Source organism: Dama dama, chromosome 15 (genome assembly GCF_033118175.1).
Source record: "Dama dama isolate Ldn47 chromosome 15, ASM3311817v1, whole genome shotgun sequence".
NCBI lineage: Eukaryota > Metazoa > Chordata > Mammalia > Artiodactyla > Cervidae > Dama > Dama dama.
Window position 1 is genome coordinate 94,464,107 of NC_083695.1, and position 14,273 is coordinate 94,478,379.

The following is a 14,273-nucleotide window of genomic DNA, read 5'->3' on the forward strand; positions in this document are numbered from 1 at the left end:
AAATAAATGTGAGATTCTCCTTTTCTGACACTCTGGAAGGCAAGCCCCCCGAACCCCGGTTCTGTCCTGAGGAACAAGCTTTCCCCTTTTCTTTTGCACATAAAAGCAAGGATTATTTCTAATCTATAATTAGACTGGAAGAAAGTCAAAGGGTTACTCAATATATTGTAGAAATGGGTGCGCAGTCAGGAAGTTGCCAGTCTCGGGGCCATATACAGCCATCACCGCGGTCGCGATCACTGTCTACCTCACGCAAGGCCTTCCACGCCGGCCGGGGATTTATGGGAACCTGGCAATTATGACATATGTCCAGCTATTGCTAGCTTCAGATTTATCCCTGTGGTCCTTTTTTGTCTAGCATATTGCCTGAGCACAAACCAGGCAGGAGGAGCACTTATTCTTGCAAAGCTGTAATAATCTGTGAATGGCTGACTACAGACGGATGTGGGCACCATCATTCCACCCAGCCCCACGAAATTGCCGGCCACAAATAGTAATTAATCTTTTTATCCCTCAAATTGTAATTTTGACTATGAACTGTGCGCGGCCATAAATCAGCGGCCCGCGCGCTGTGTACAGTGCATGAATCACGGCCGGGCTCGGTCGGACCGCAGCCTCTGTGTTTAACAAGCTTTATAAGGAGCCATTGGGCTTTATTATGGCTCTGCCCGACTCCAACAAAAACTGAGCCCGGGGGCCGGGACGCGAGTTAAGATGAAAATACTTATTAGAGTACATTACTTCTTGATGTAGATATCGTTTTCCGGGGAGCAATGCCGCGGTGCACGGCGCTACATAAATCAGGGGGCTTTTCTGAGACTAATAAGACCCGCCGCCATCTATTCATTACTCAGCTCGCAATTCGGGCCATCACTCATTAGTCAGCGGGTAATTTGATGATTAACACCACCCAACTCAGCGGGTCCGCGGAGCACCAGGAACACAAAGGCGGCGGCTCCGAGGATCAGGGTTAGAGGCCGCCTTTGAAGGCGCTTTCCGGAATAATTGGCCACCGTTATCCTCGAGTGCTCGGGCGCTGGTGTCAACACCCTTGGCGGGCCTCGTCTGCGCGGCCCGCGCGGGCTGCTGCCCGGAAGTTGAGGACCGAAGTGTGGTCTGACATTCCATCATACACGCCACGGAGACAAAGGTCCGCACAAGAATGTGAAGTAAGACATTTTCTTGTTAATAAAGCATTGATCCGACATATTGATTTTACATGACATGGCTTTTGCTGCGATTCTGCCCTCCTTTTTCTTTGCAAATAGTAAAGCTCTTCGAAATGCCTCGGCGTGTGTGACACGGCAAAAATTCCTAACTCTCTGTGATGTAAATTCTATATGTGTAAAACCACTTCATAATCAAACCATTAATCATCAGAAGCTGTCAGGAGAGACTTGGGGGACAATTTGTCATGTCTCTGCCTGGGCCGGGATGAGGGTGTCAGGAAAAGTGCATGCCGGGCAGACGGGCCTCACCCAGCCAGCAGGCCCGGAAGGGTTCCACGACGTCCCAGTCTCCCGACCAGGGCACAGGAAAGGGCCCAGTGTCCTCTCAGAGGCCAGGGCCCTCCTCCCCCTAGCTCATCGCCATGCCTGCTGGACTTAATGAATCGGCCGGTGAAAGGTGATCCGAACAGAGAGATGGGCGGCCGCTATTGATTTCATGCAAATGTCCTGACAGGTGATAGCCGCTCTAATGCAAGCTTTCAGAAGCTTTATGACTTGTAATAACCGTGCCCGCTCATTCCGGAAGAGACATCCCTGATGTTTCAGCCGGATTGACATTCTCCTTCTAGGACCAGAAAAGATTTCCAAGTGGTAGAAACGAGAGGGTCCCGCTCGCCTCCCACTGCAGCCCGAGGAGCATCCACGTCTGAAGCGCCCCACCGAGAGCAAGGCTGGATGTCGGGAGAGGACATGTCTCGGTACAACCGCGGGTCTCGCCAGGCCGGACCTAGCATGGGGTGGGGGGGCGGGCAGGGAGCTGCGGTTGCAGCTGGAAATCACGTCGGGGGCTTCGCTAGGGAAGCCCGAAGGACTTATATGGAAGACTTAGGAGAGGAGCCCCTGCGACGTGTGTGCTCGGTTCGGGGCGGGGGCGCTTTGATCACTGAGGGTGGGGTGGTGCACCCCTGCGCCTCTGGGAGCAGCTGCCATCGGCGGAACCGACCGGCAGACTTCCGAGGGTGGAACCCCCCCAGAACCCCCCGCGCTGCACCAGGGCAAGGAGGGGAGTCGCCCAGGCTTCCCCGGCACAGTCTACAACTGGAGGAGAAAACAGAAGCCCCTCCGCGCATCTGATACACGGTCCGTGCGTGGCGTTTACAAGGAGGGCCCGGCCCAGCCAGGCCATGGCTCTGCACGTCCAGTCACAGAGCAGCGAGCCAGGCCAATCAATACCACTTTCCTGTTTTAGAACTGGGTAATTATGAGGGGGAGAGATTGCCTGACCTTTCACCTGCACTGCATTACTTTGCTGATATTAAGATAAATTGCCTGATTTTGGGTAAACATATGCTGCGATTCAAGCTGTCAGCACTGGTTTGCTCAGGGGTAATTTGTATTGATCTCCCAGCTCCTGCCCAATTTTGCTTACTGACCTCGTGGATAATTAGAGAAGGAGCCTTGGGTGAGCTCGAGTCAGGACGAAGAAGAAATATGAAGAAGAATAAAGCAAATTTGTTCTATGTTAATATTTGTAGGTCCTCCTCCGGCCCTCACATCTGTCAGCATCAGGAGAGCCGTAAATTAATGGACTTGGTTCCTGAGCAGTTTATTCCCAGGAATTATTTAGCTGCGTGCTTAGTCTCTGAACATGTGTCACTGGGTTAAATTAATTTAAACTCTGCCTTAAACACAACAAAAACAAATGTTATTTTCTGCTGAAGGGGAAAAAAAACCAAGACATTTCTCAAAATGTACTACCAGCATCCACCTTTCCGTGGGGATTTCCACGCCCATCTGCGTCGGAGAGGACGAGGTTTACAACAAGCCACGCCCCCTGACTGCCCCACCCCCACAAGAAAAAAGTAATTAGTGCCCATTATTTGTTCTGAATTCAAATCTTGCAAAGATGGGCTGCTACATGTAAAAAAGATGAATGCAGGCACAAAATTATATCATTTAAGATATGTCAGATTATAAGGCTGTTGTATCAAAAGTCATAAAACAAATCTCCCTTGTGAAATATCTCTTTATTAACCGTGCCATAAGATATTAACATTCCTCATTTAGTGGAGGGCCTTTTATCTGTTTCAAATACATTATTCGTCCTTTTAGAGATAAACTGTATTAATATCCATTTGAGTAGGCTACCGCGGCCTAATGCATAGTAATTTTTGTTGGAGAGCTTTTATTTTAGAATAAGAAAATTACACAGCAATAAAACCTGAATGAACCAGAAGCTAGAATAGCCGGGAATCACATTCCATGCCAAATGGGGCAGGCAGGCAGGCAGCCTGTGAAAGGCCAGATACCCGGCTCTTACATGCAGGCCAGCATCCAGCGCGGGTCACACAAATAGAGGCTGACACGGCCGCATAGACTCAATGATTCCCGCACGCAGGAATCGCCTACAGCTCGCGAGGATCCACATTTAAATATATTTGAGTGTACTGGAGTTAATCTCGTTACTTTACATGCATTAAAGTCATAACAGAAGAAGCATTCTAAATATTTAAGTCATGCCCGTGTACTGGGGGATTAATCATACCGCAATTGATAAAATTTTAACGGTCTGTGATGTCAGTTCAAGTTGGGATTGCCGGAGCTAATGTGGCAGCAGAAAATGGCATCAGGCTCCGAGCTGCAGCTGCGGCCAGAGCAGCTCCAACCGGCCGCTGCAATTAGGAACGCGCCGTACCGACGGGCGAGAGGCGGTAGAATTTTCTTTCTTGTGACATGCAGAGTTTCAGTTTCCGTTTTGACGGCTTAACCTTCTTTGTCAGCCAGCCCTGCCCTGTGGTCTGTGTTAATCTCTCATACACCGAAACGTATGTGATTATTTTATTAGACTTGAATAGCAAGTCCGCTAATGTAGAAACATAATCCAGTGAAGCAAGGGGGCATCCTTGGGGCCTCTGGGTTGGTAACAGAGAAACAGAATTTCAGGGTGGACCAGGTTATGTTCCAGGCCAGTGGGTGTTTCCTGAAAGTGAGAACGTGTGTGTTCGCTCAGTCACGTCTGACTCTCTGTGGCCCCGTGGACTGTAGCCCCCCAGGCTCCTCTGTCCATGGGATTTCCCAGGCAAGGATACTGGAGTGGGTTGCCATTCCCTTCTCCGGAGGAAGTGCCCGACCCAGGGATTGAACCTGGATCTCCTGCACTGCAGCAGACTCTAGTCTCTGAGCCACTTGGGAAGCCCATTTTTCTACACAAGCACCTCTCTTAGAAGGAAAACAGCCAAACCAACTGCCTCTAAATCCATTTCGTCCACTCACCATTTATTAAGCAGCTACTAGGTGCCCGGGGCTCTGCCGGGGGAAACCTGCCCCCAGAGACATCAGGAAGAGCAGCCCCGAGCAGACCTGACCCCTTATTCACGCTGCTGCTGCTGCTGCTTCGACGGCCACCTGCCAGGGGTGTTGGGATCCCCCCAACCACCCCCAGGCCTGGAGGCATCCCGGCTGCAAACAGGGACTGGTCTGGGGCGGGAAGGCTTCACTGTGATGGCAACCTCCTGACCACCCCTGCCAGGGGCACCCAGAGACCAGCCCAGCCAGCCAGCGAGCAGGGCCACCGACGCTAAGTACGTGAGACTAATTGTTCCTACAGATACCGTTGTGTTTCTAAAATGGCATCATTAGCGCACAAGGGGGACACCCAGGTAGGAGACTCGCCGCTTTTAGCGTTGCCTCCATTTAAGCCCAAGCCCGGGGAGCAAAGAAAGATACAAGAAGTTTCAGGTTTAGCACAAATTTCCCTTCTGCCTGAAAAACCTGCCTACAACAATAAAAACAGGAAGACATTCATTTGCTTCATTCCAGCTGCTGGTTGCAGCTATTAAATGAGTTCCAGTTTCATTTCAATAATGATCATCTTCCTGTAACTTCCCAATCATGCATTTGTCATAATGCAGTAATTTTCTAGCTACAAACAGATCCTCATAATGAGGCAGTTTTTCACATTAGCAACATAACTACATAATAAGAACATCTGCAGTTCCTTTTCCGAGGGACAAGAACGCACTTCAATTAAGGCGATGGGGATTGTTAAATAAGATATAGTGTATTTTACTAACAGGGATACCCAGACCCTGCCCCGACAGACTGCAGCCCTTCAGTGCCTGAATGAACACAGGTTGTAATGTGTAAAAATTAAATAAAGTAAAATTAAATTGCTCAATACAAAGACATCCCTCTAGAGGGTGTTAGTGATTTCAGTGACAAAGTGCTATTTGCTGACAAGTAGTTTACACATTAACCAGCTGAATCCAAGGGGGAAAAATGCCAATAGCAATTATATCACCTTGAGGTTATTAAATGTCCCACTGATAAGTAACTAGGTGAACTTGACCAGGTGATAAAGACTGCTGTGAGCAAATGATTGTGCACTGAAGAATGTTGCTCTGTCCTGCTGTTTCTCCAGATAGCTTTCCTTTCAAAAATGACTGTATAAAAAGTTGCATTAAAAATGTGCGGCCACGGCAGACAAAATTGGTATTTAGCTCCCCCGCACCTCGCCCCCGCCGGAGCACCTCCTCCACTCCACCTCAAAAACATGACAGAGGCTGCAACCGCCTGTTTTTTTCTCCCTTTTTTTTAGGCTTTAAAATGATGCTAAGTTCTCCACTTTATCATCAACTGTCTCCTCCAAGTGCATTTCATCTATAAGAAATTCAGATGCTCGGGAAATTAAAATTTCAAAGATCTGCTGCAAAAAAAAAATCAATGGGGCGAGATCAATGCTCATAGAAATTTCATGAACTTTGAACTGATCCGGGCCTGATGATGAGAGGTGGCTGGAGTTTCAGGCGGCTGACGGCTCCTCGTGCGGGCCGCACAGCGGAGAGGAGGGCCACGTCGGAGGTGGGTTTCTGCTTTCATATTTTGTCCGACAAAAAAAATTAATTTTTGGCCTATTTCAGCAACAAGCAAAGATAGAAAAGGCAGAGGTTGCCTCCCCCCACGCGACGCACAGCACCCACACTTCTGAAGAGCCCCTCACGCTCCGCACATTAACGCGGCCACGAAATGAAATCGGTTCCCTTAGCAGCCGATTGCAGGTGCAAATTAATATTGTAAAATGAAGATCGATACATGGACAGGGCCAAATCAATAGCGGCTAAATTATTGCTGCATTTTCCTCCTCATTCAAGATGAGTTGTGTTTTCCTCTCAAAGTCAATACTTTGCAGCTTTTCTCATTAATTTCTCAATAAATTTGGCAATGAATTTCAATCACAGAACTCGGCAGGGTGAGCTGGGCGCCGCGGCGTGCATGGGGAACACAAAGGCCGCGGCGGGCGGGCATCGCGCGCCAGGAGACACTGCCCCCAGCCAGCCCGGGCACAGCGGCACCGGCCCACTCTTGACTCCCTGAGCGCCGGGCGGCCGTGCCCAGGTCCCCACATTGAAGCAGCCTGGTTTTCCGGCGTCACGCCCGCCGTGGCCCTGACAGCCCGCCGGGTGGCTCGCGCCCACCCCGGGTTGGCCTCTGCTTCCCAGGACTCCCTCCCGGAGCCCCTCCAGCCAGGGTACCTTGTGTCGCCAGGACTTCTGAGGACGCAAGAGGCGCCGCACTTGACTTCGAATGGGAACTCGGGCCCACCTCGCCGCTCCGGAGGGGTGCTCCCACGCCCGGCCCGGGACACAGGGCCTCCCCGCAAGGCTCCCCAGCACTGGCAGCGCCCAGGGGCTTTGTGACGGAACATCAGACCAGAAAAGGGGACAGCGCATCTCCCTTGTTCCCAAAATAATACCCTTGCTGACACCACTGGGTGGCATCCAAACAGTTCTGTTTACAAACCTCGAGGAATGGACGATGGCTTCGTGGCGGCGTCCAAACCACGCCCACAGAGCCCAGGAACAGGGACCTCCAAGACACACTCCCCAAGGAGGCAGGAGGGGTGGGGGGGCCCGGCCACCCCCACCCCTCGCGTCCCCCATCTCGGTTCCAGCAGAAGTAGCCTCTGTCCACGGGTAGAAGAGTCTGAACAAAAGGGAAGGAGAAGGTGGCGAGCGGAAAGCGTCCTCGAGAACAAAGGGCACGGACAGTCCGGGGCCCCCCGCCGTTAGGGAGGAGAACTTGTGGCCTGTGTTCTTCTTCCAACAACATGCTCTGTGGAGGACCTTCCGGGAAATGCACCTGGCACATGTGGGGTCAGCGTGAAACCTCGGTGTGGAGGGAAGCTGAGGGACGCCTCTGGAATGACCCCCACCCCCACCACGGCTGGAGGCGGCCCAGCCCCCCAGGTGCTCCTCCCGGAAAGCCATCACCCTGAGTCACAGCACCTGTCCTACTCAGCGCAGGCGCACAGTGGGTGCTCTAGCGTAACGATGAAGGACCACGGTGACCCCAGGGACCTCCTGAAAACACGAGCCCAATGGAGAAGGTTTATTTCCGTTTCTGACTTGGAGAAGCTGTGAACACAACGTTTCCTGTGTGTCCACACAAGAACTCGCTCACGAGTCTCTCTCAGCAGCATCACTTGCCTTACAGTTGGCCCTCCGTATCCACCGTCCTAAACCCTCAGATTCGACCAAGTGCAGCTATGACCTGGGATACGAAGGACTGCGCTGCAAGGGGCTCAGGCATCCATGGGTTTGGTCCTGGAACCTGTCCCCAGCAGGTGCCAAGGAGGGACTGAAGCAAGATGAACGGATGCTCCGTGGTCCCAGCACAAGGGGAGAGCACTCGGCCACACAGAGGAAGGCAGCACAGCGCGGGGGCCCTCACACAGGACCATGCGCCCTGTCCAGACGGCCGGGCGCGCAGAGAGGAAGAGCTCGCGGTTGGCCGAGGCTCGGCAGGGCCGGGAGCGGGAGAGGGGCTGCTGACGGACGCTTGGCGCTTCTGTCATAGAATGTTCTCCATTAGTGGTCGCACAGCCTTGCGACCCTCCTAAGAACCACTTAACTGTACACGTGAATGAGTGGATTTCAGGCTGTGTGAGCTACATTTGGAGGCACAGGCACGCCCGCCAGGCTCGTAGCCGGGGAAGGCCTCTCGTGGTCTGACTGCTGTCAGAGGGGAGTCTGGCACTTCTGTAAAAGAACAGAGGCCGGAACTGGGGTGAGCAGGCCCCCAGCTGGGGGAGGGGCCTGGGAAGAGACCCCCCCCCCCCCCACTCAGGAAGGATCCGCTGCCACCCCCAGTCCCCACGGAGGCATTTTTAACTCCCGGCTTCTCAAGGTGAACAAAGAAGAAAAGCAAGGCGCTAAGTCAGAGCCTTTAAAGACAGCGCCAAGGTCAGTGTAAATACTGACACGGCCAGGGGTCCCTGAGAACAGCATCCCGGGTTATGTCTCTCAAGTAAAACAGTCCTGTTTCCTCCCAAGGGGCCCCCCAAACCCCCAAACATGTGGGGCTCAGAAGGCCCCTGGGACCTTGCCCACCCCCAGGCCCTGCCACCCCGCCCAGACTCGCGCCCCCCAGCTCCCCCACCCCAGGCTCAAGCCCTGCCCTGTGCCTGGAGACCCTGATCTGCCTGGAGACCCCTGACCTGCCTGGAGACCCCCTGATCCGTCTAGAGACCCCCCCGACCCACCTGGAGACCCCCTGACTTGTCTGGAGACCCCCCGATCCGTCTAGAGACCCCCTGACCCACCTGGAGACCCCCTGACTCGTCTGGAGACCCCCCGATCTGTCTAGAGACCCCCGACCCACCTGGAGACCCCCAACCTGCCTGGAGACCCCCGACCTGCCTGGAGACCCCCCGATCTGTCTAGAGACCCCCCCCCAACCCACCTGGAGACTCCCTGACTCATCTGGAGACCCCCCGATCTATCTAGAGACCCCCAACCCACCTGGAGACCCCCGACCTGCCTGGAGACCCCCTGATCCGTCTAGAGACCCTCTGACCGACCTGGAGACCCCCTAACTCGTCTGGAGACCCCCCGATCCATCTAGAGACCCCCCCCGACCCACCTGGAGACCCCCTGACTCATCTGGAGACCCCCGAACCCGCTGCTGAGGTGCAGCCCGCCCGCCCCAGGCAGCCGTATCTGCAGGGGCTCCTCCCACAGCCCCGAGCCCCTTCCAGGACTTCCTGGCTGTTGCTTCTCATCCTCATTCCTGAGCAGCCGGAAGGGGCCCCGGACGTGGCCGAGGGCGGCCCGGAGCCAGGCCCCAGGCTGCCCGCGTGAAGCCGGCTGGGTCTCCTGGGGAACCTGGGAAGGCACGCCACACCCCCAGCACCTACGAGGCGCAGGTGGTCTCTGGCCCTCCCTGGTCACCTGCGGAGAACCCGGCCCAGGTGGGCCTCGGGGGGATGCCGGCCACGGGAAGCCACAGGTCAAGGCCCAGCTGTGTGGACACATGGCCTCCGCACCGCCCCCGGCGCCCGGCTCCCCTGAAAGACCACTGCTGCCCACGGCGTTTCCTGAGCACAGGGGGGCCAGCGGTGGGCGGCGTCCAGGACCCCGGGCCTGTCTCCGGGGGGCCTGCAGCCCCAGCACCTCATACCCTGTAGCTCGTGCTAACGGGTCAGCTTTCAAAACCGCCTCCGTGTCGCCAGCGACGAGCACACGTGGCAAACCGCCTCCAGCCTGGGGACCGTGTGGCTGGATGCCGCGAGGGTCACGAGCGGCCCGCATGCGTGGTCATCCCCACGGGCTCACGGGTGTCCTGTGCTGGGGACGTGAAGGAAGGGTGCCGGGCTGGTTCTCAGAAGTGGGCGGAGGTGATGGTTGGGCCTAGAGCAGCCGGCTGGGCCCCGGGGCCAGGCACATGGATTCTGAGCCTGGGCGGGACAGCCCCGCCACCCCCAGGGCTGAGACACGGAAAGGTCCGGGGAAGTCCCAGGCAAGAGGCGTCCCCCGGGAGGATGAAAAGGGCTGAAAAAATGGGACGAAGTCCGGCTGAACTCCCCCACCTCCAGGTGCTCAAAGGCCCTGGCTGTGGTCCTCGGTGGTCAGCAGGTGCTCGGGGTGGGAGGGCGTCAGGCCCATGGAAGGCTGGCCCACCAACAGGGATCATCATGTCGGGAGCTGGGGTCTCCACACGTGGAGGTGCAGGCAAGGGCCCTCGGGAGAGTTGGGAAGGGCGGCATCGGGAGGGCAATGATGGACCTGCCGCCAGGCTGCACCTTTAAGGAGCATCCCCCAGAGACAATCCGCGTCCACCAGTCCCGAGATGGGCAGCAGCCCACAGTCTCCACGGAAGACTGTGTGTCTCACACTCAACACCCTCGGTGAGGAGTCTTCTGGAGCGCACGCGCCCGCCACATGCACCCAGGGCCCTCGTGCAAGCCAGTGACTACAGGCTCCTTAAGAGCATTTAAAAACGTCTGTGTGTGTGTTTCTGGGGGTGGAGCACACAGCTCACATCCCTGATGAAGACGTTCCAGGTGTTGCTGCTTTATTTAAAAGCCATCCTAAGAAAGAATGATTCAGCTTGCACTTTTTATGAAATACAACTGAATAAAGAAGGCCCAACCGACTCAAATGAGTTTTTTAAAAAGCGTCCTTTTTGTCAGGTTGAGCTTTTGAGATCCAAGCCTCAGCCTAGAGCCTAAAGTGAAAGTCGCTCAATCGTGTCCAGCTGTTTGCCACCCCATGGACTGTATAGTCCATGGAATTCTCCAGGCCAGAATACTGGAGTGGGTAGCCTTTCCCTTCTCCGGGGGGTCTTCTCAACCCAGGGATCAAATCCCAGTCTCCCGCAATGCAGGCAGATTCTTTACCAGCTGAGCCACCAGGGAAGTCCCAAGACCTTCCCCAAACAAAGGTTTCAAATGAAAACCTGGGCAGCCCTGGACTCCAGGATGTGCCCACTCACAGGGACGTGGAGTGAGGAGGCCCGCGGCCCCTATGAGTTCGGACGGGACTGTTCTTGTTCCTTCTCTCCCGGGACCACAGGCCGGCCTGCTTCTTCTGCTCCCGGTCAGCAGAAGGCCTGCAGCTTCCTTGGTGGGCTCTCCACTGAGAAGGCTGATGGTCCAGCCGCTTCCTGGTCTCCCCTGGACGTGGTGGGAGCTTCTCCCCTGGGTGTGCACGGCTTTGATCTGCGCACCCCTCCCCGCTGCCTTACCCCGCTGTCCCGGCACTCCCGTCACTCCCCTGGGCTTTGAGAGCAGCCCCAGAAGCAGGTGGGCGCCCTGACAGACCAGAGACGCCAAGTCAAGTCCCAAACTCGCCCTGTCCCCGTGGGGCGGGGGGCTGGCGGCCAAGGGGAACCCGTGACCCCTTTGTCCTCCGGGAAGACGAATGGCTGTCTCCTTTCGGCTCCGTGTCGTCAGGTTCGGTGTTGAGAGTCAATACCTTCACCTTGACATGGAAACTTCCTGATTTATCAGCCGGCTCCCCTCCCGGGTGAGCGCGGCCCCGCCACGCACAGCCATCGGGCTCCGGGAAGAGCAGGCTGTGGTCACAGCACTTGGAAAACAAGCAAAGCCCCTCTGATGACAGACAAATGTGTCTTGTTAGCAACTGCCCAAAAGCGCTTGACTTGTACTAATAACAAAAAGGCCATGCTGGTCACCGTGGGTCCAAAGACGAAGCACCCTGTCACCAGCCTGGTTGGGAAATTAGCAAATAATGTTCTTTTCCTTGATAAATGGGTGACAGCTTCCTCTCACCAATCATTTCTAACATTTTGATGCATGCCTATGATCCCACTGGAGGAGCAGAAAAGTTTACTGGCCCTCAATTTTCAGATGATGAATGGAGCGCCTCTAAATGTGCGATTTCTGGATGAGGTATAGTTCATTCTAAGCAATTCTAGTAAATGGGTGTCACTGATTAGGACAAATCGGCTACTTGTGCAACCGCACACGCGGCGTGTCTCACTCTCCGGCCTCCTCCGGGACGGCGCGCAGGGGGACGGCAGGGACCCGGGAGGCCTCGCCGCCCGGCTCCGGAGAGGGACGCGGGGCTGGGCGAGCGCCCCCCACACCGCGCCGCGTGCTGGCAGACTCACTGGTCGCCTTCTGCTCCAGAGCGGGGGCGCACCGTGCAAACGACCCCGGGGGGCCTGCCCCTTCCTCTGTGGCCCCAAGGAGCCCCGCCAGTGGCCCCAGAGACAACCGGGGGTCTCCACCATCCCCGCCAACAGGGACAAGTTCATCCCCTGCCCCGGCTCGCAGTCAAGGACGAGCAAAGGTGGGTGGGGCGGGTGAGACACCCTGCTGGGGTCGGGCGCCGTCTGGGGGCCATCTCAGCTCTTGGGCCCTGAAGGGGTCTCCCCAAGCTGCTTTTCCACTTGACCGCCCTCATGTTAAAAGCAAGTCTGTCTGTCCTCCAGGGCGGCAGAGGTTGCCACTGACACCATCCGACTGGCGAGCGGGGACCAGCAACAGCCCTGGGTCTACAGGGTCCCCGCTACAGCCAAGAACGCCCGGGGAGCCGCTGAGCGCCGCTGGGCCTTGAATCATAGACAGGATGGGTAGCCCAGGAATCAGACATGGGCTGAAAGCGTCCCCCGAACCCCAAACCCGAAATGGAAACACCTCCCCCGCGTCTACCTCCATGGTCAAAAACCGATCACCAAAATAATCAGGTAGCTTTACACTGAAGGGGAAGGAAGGCGTGAGCAAGCAGTTTAGCAAAGTAAAAATAGTATGATTGGTGGGAGGCAATTAGGAATCGCCCGTTCTGTGGACACAAGTAATCTGTTTGAGAGGCGCTGGGCTGGGAGACAGCGGGTCGGCACGGCGGTGGCCAAAGGGTATCGACTCAGCTGCGTGTCATCGGCTGTTGACAGAGTCACGTCTGAACGCACACACAAGAACTTTAAAACACTTCAGAAACGCCCACGCCCTTCGAGAGGCGGGGCCAAGTGTGGGTTAGGTAGCGGAAGGCTGCCAAAGGACGCAGTGGCCCCGGGGAGGGTCAACAGCCAGCCCTGCTGCCAGACAGCTCCCGAGACAGAGCGGTCCCCCCCAGCCCGCCCCCGCCCGACAAGTCGCCAGTTTTAAGCCGAGTCCCTGGGAAAGGTCCTGATGCTGGGAAAGGCTGAAGGCAAAAGGAGAAGGGGGTGGCAGAGGATGAGACGGTTGGATGGCACCACTGACTCTAGGGACATGGGTTTCAGCAAACTCTGGGAGGTATTCAAGGACAGGGGGCCTGGCGTGCTGCCGTCCAAGGGGTCGCCGAGAGTCAGACACGATGGAGCGGCTGAACAAGAAGAAGAAATGATTTTTTTAAAAAAAGAAGGAAACAAACACCATGTCAGGAAGGACGAAAACTGCGGGCAGTCACTGGCTGAGTGACGGTCTCGTGTCTGCACGGCACATCTCTGTGCAGAAAGCGGCCGTCTTCCTGTCCCCGTCTCGTCCACGCTCGGCCGCCGAGCCCGGTCCCTGCCACTCCAGCCCTGGCACGGCCTCTGCCGCCATCCTGCTCAGTGACTGAACTGGCTGTGCCCATGGCAGGCTGCATGCTGACGCCTGGCCGTTTGTGATAATTCCTTTAATTGAGCAAAAGAAATCTCTAAACTGAGGAGGGGGGTGGTCAGCCACACACTCAGTCGCGAGAGGGCTACAGGAAGGGCCCGCGGCGGCCACTTGGTGCCCCGTGGAACCACGCCCGCAGGTCAGGCCGCCGCCACCCCGCTCCCGCCCTTCCGTGTCACAGGGAACCCTCTGCCAAACGGACACGCTGGGAAAAGGGACGCTTGTGATTGTGCGAAAGCACCTCACGCTCGCAAATGCTGTCTGTAAAAGCAGTTTTCCCTCGAACATAATTTCAATTAGAAGCATACAAATTCCAATTTGTCTTAATCGAATAACACCGCAATGCTTACATTCTAATTAAAAAATAATTTCTTTTATTGCTCTGAACAACTCGATGTCTTTCTACTGGCTGAAATTATAAACGTGAGACTGTTCTCTCTGGCCACGGAGTTTCTCAGGTAGGATATTCCGGGACTATTTTAATTATTATTAAACGAGCAAACGATCCACTATTAGACAAATATTAAAACAAGCATTGCACTCAGTTATTAATTTGCACTGTTCACTTTTAAATGCAGCAAATATCTCATTAATTTAATTTTAGGTGCCCACCCGTTTATATTGCATTTTACAGTCTGGAAGGCAATTTACTATTAACTGGCAATTACATACAGAGTGATTGTTAATTCTGCTCCTAAGTGCTAGCCGCTTGAAAATTG

General features: G+C 55.2%; 1 protein-coding gene across 7 annotated transcripts in view; it reads right to left on the reverse strand.

Annotated features, from left to right (window-relative positions):
• Positions 1–14,273, reverse strand: part of EBF3 (EBF transcription factor 3) — a 117,517-nt gene that overhangs the window by 10,279 nt on the left and 92,965 nt on the right. The window lies entirely within an intron of this gene.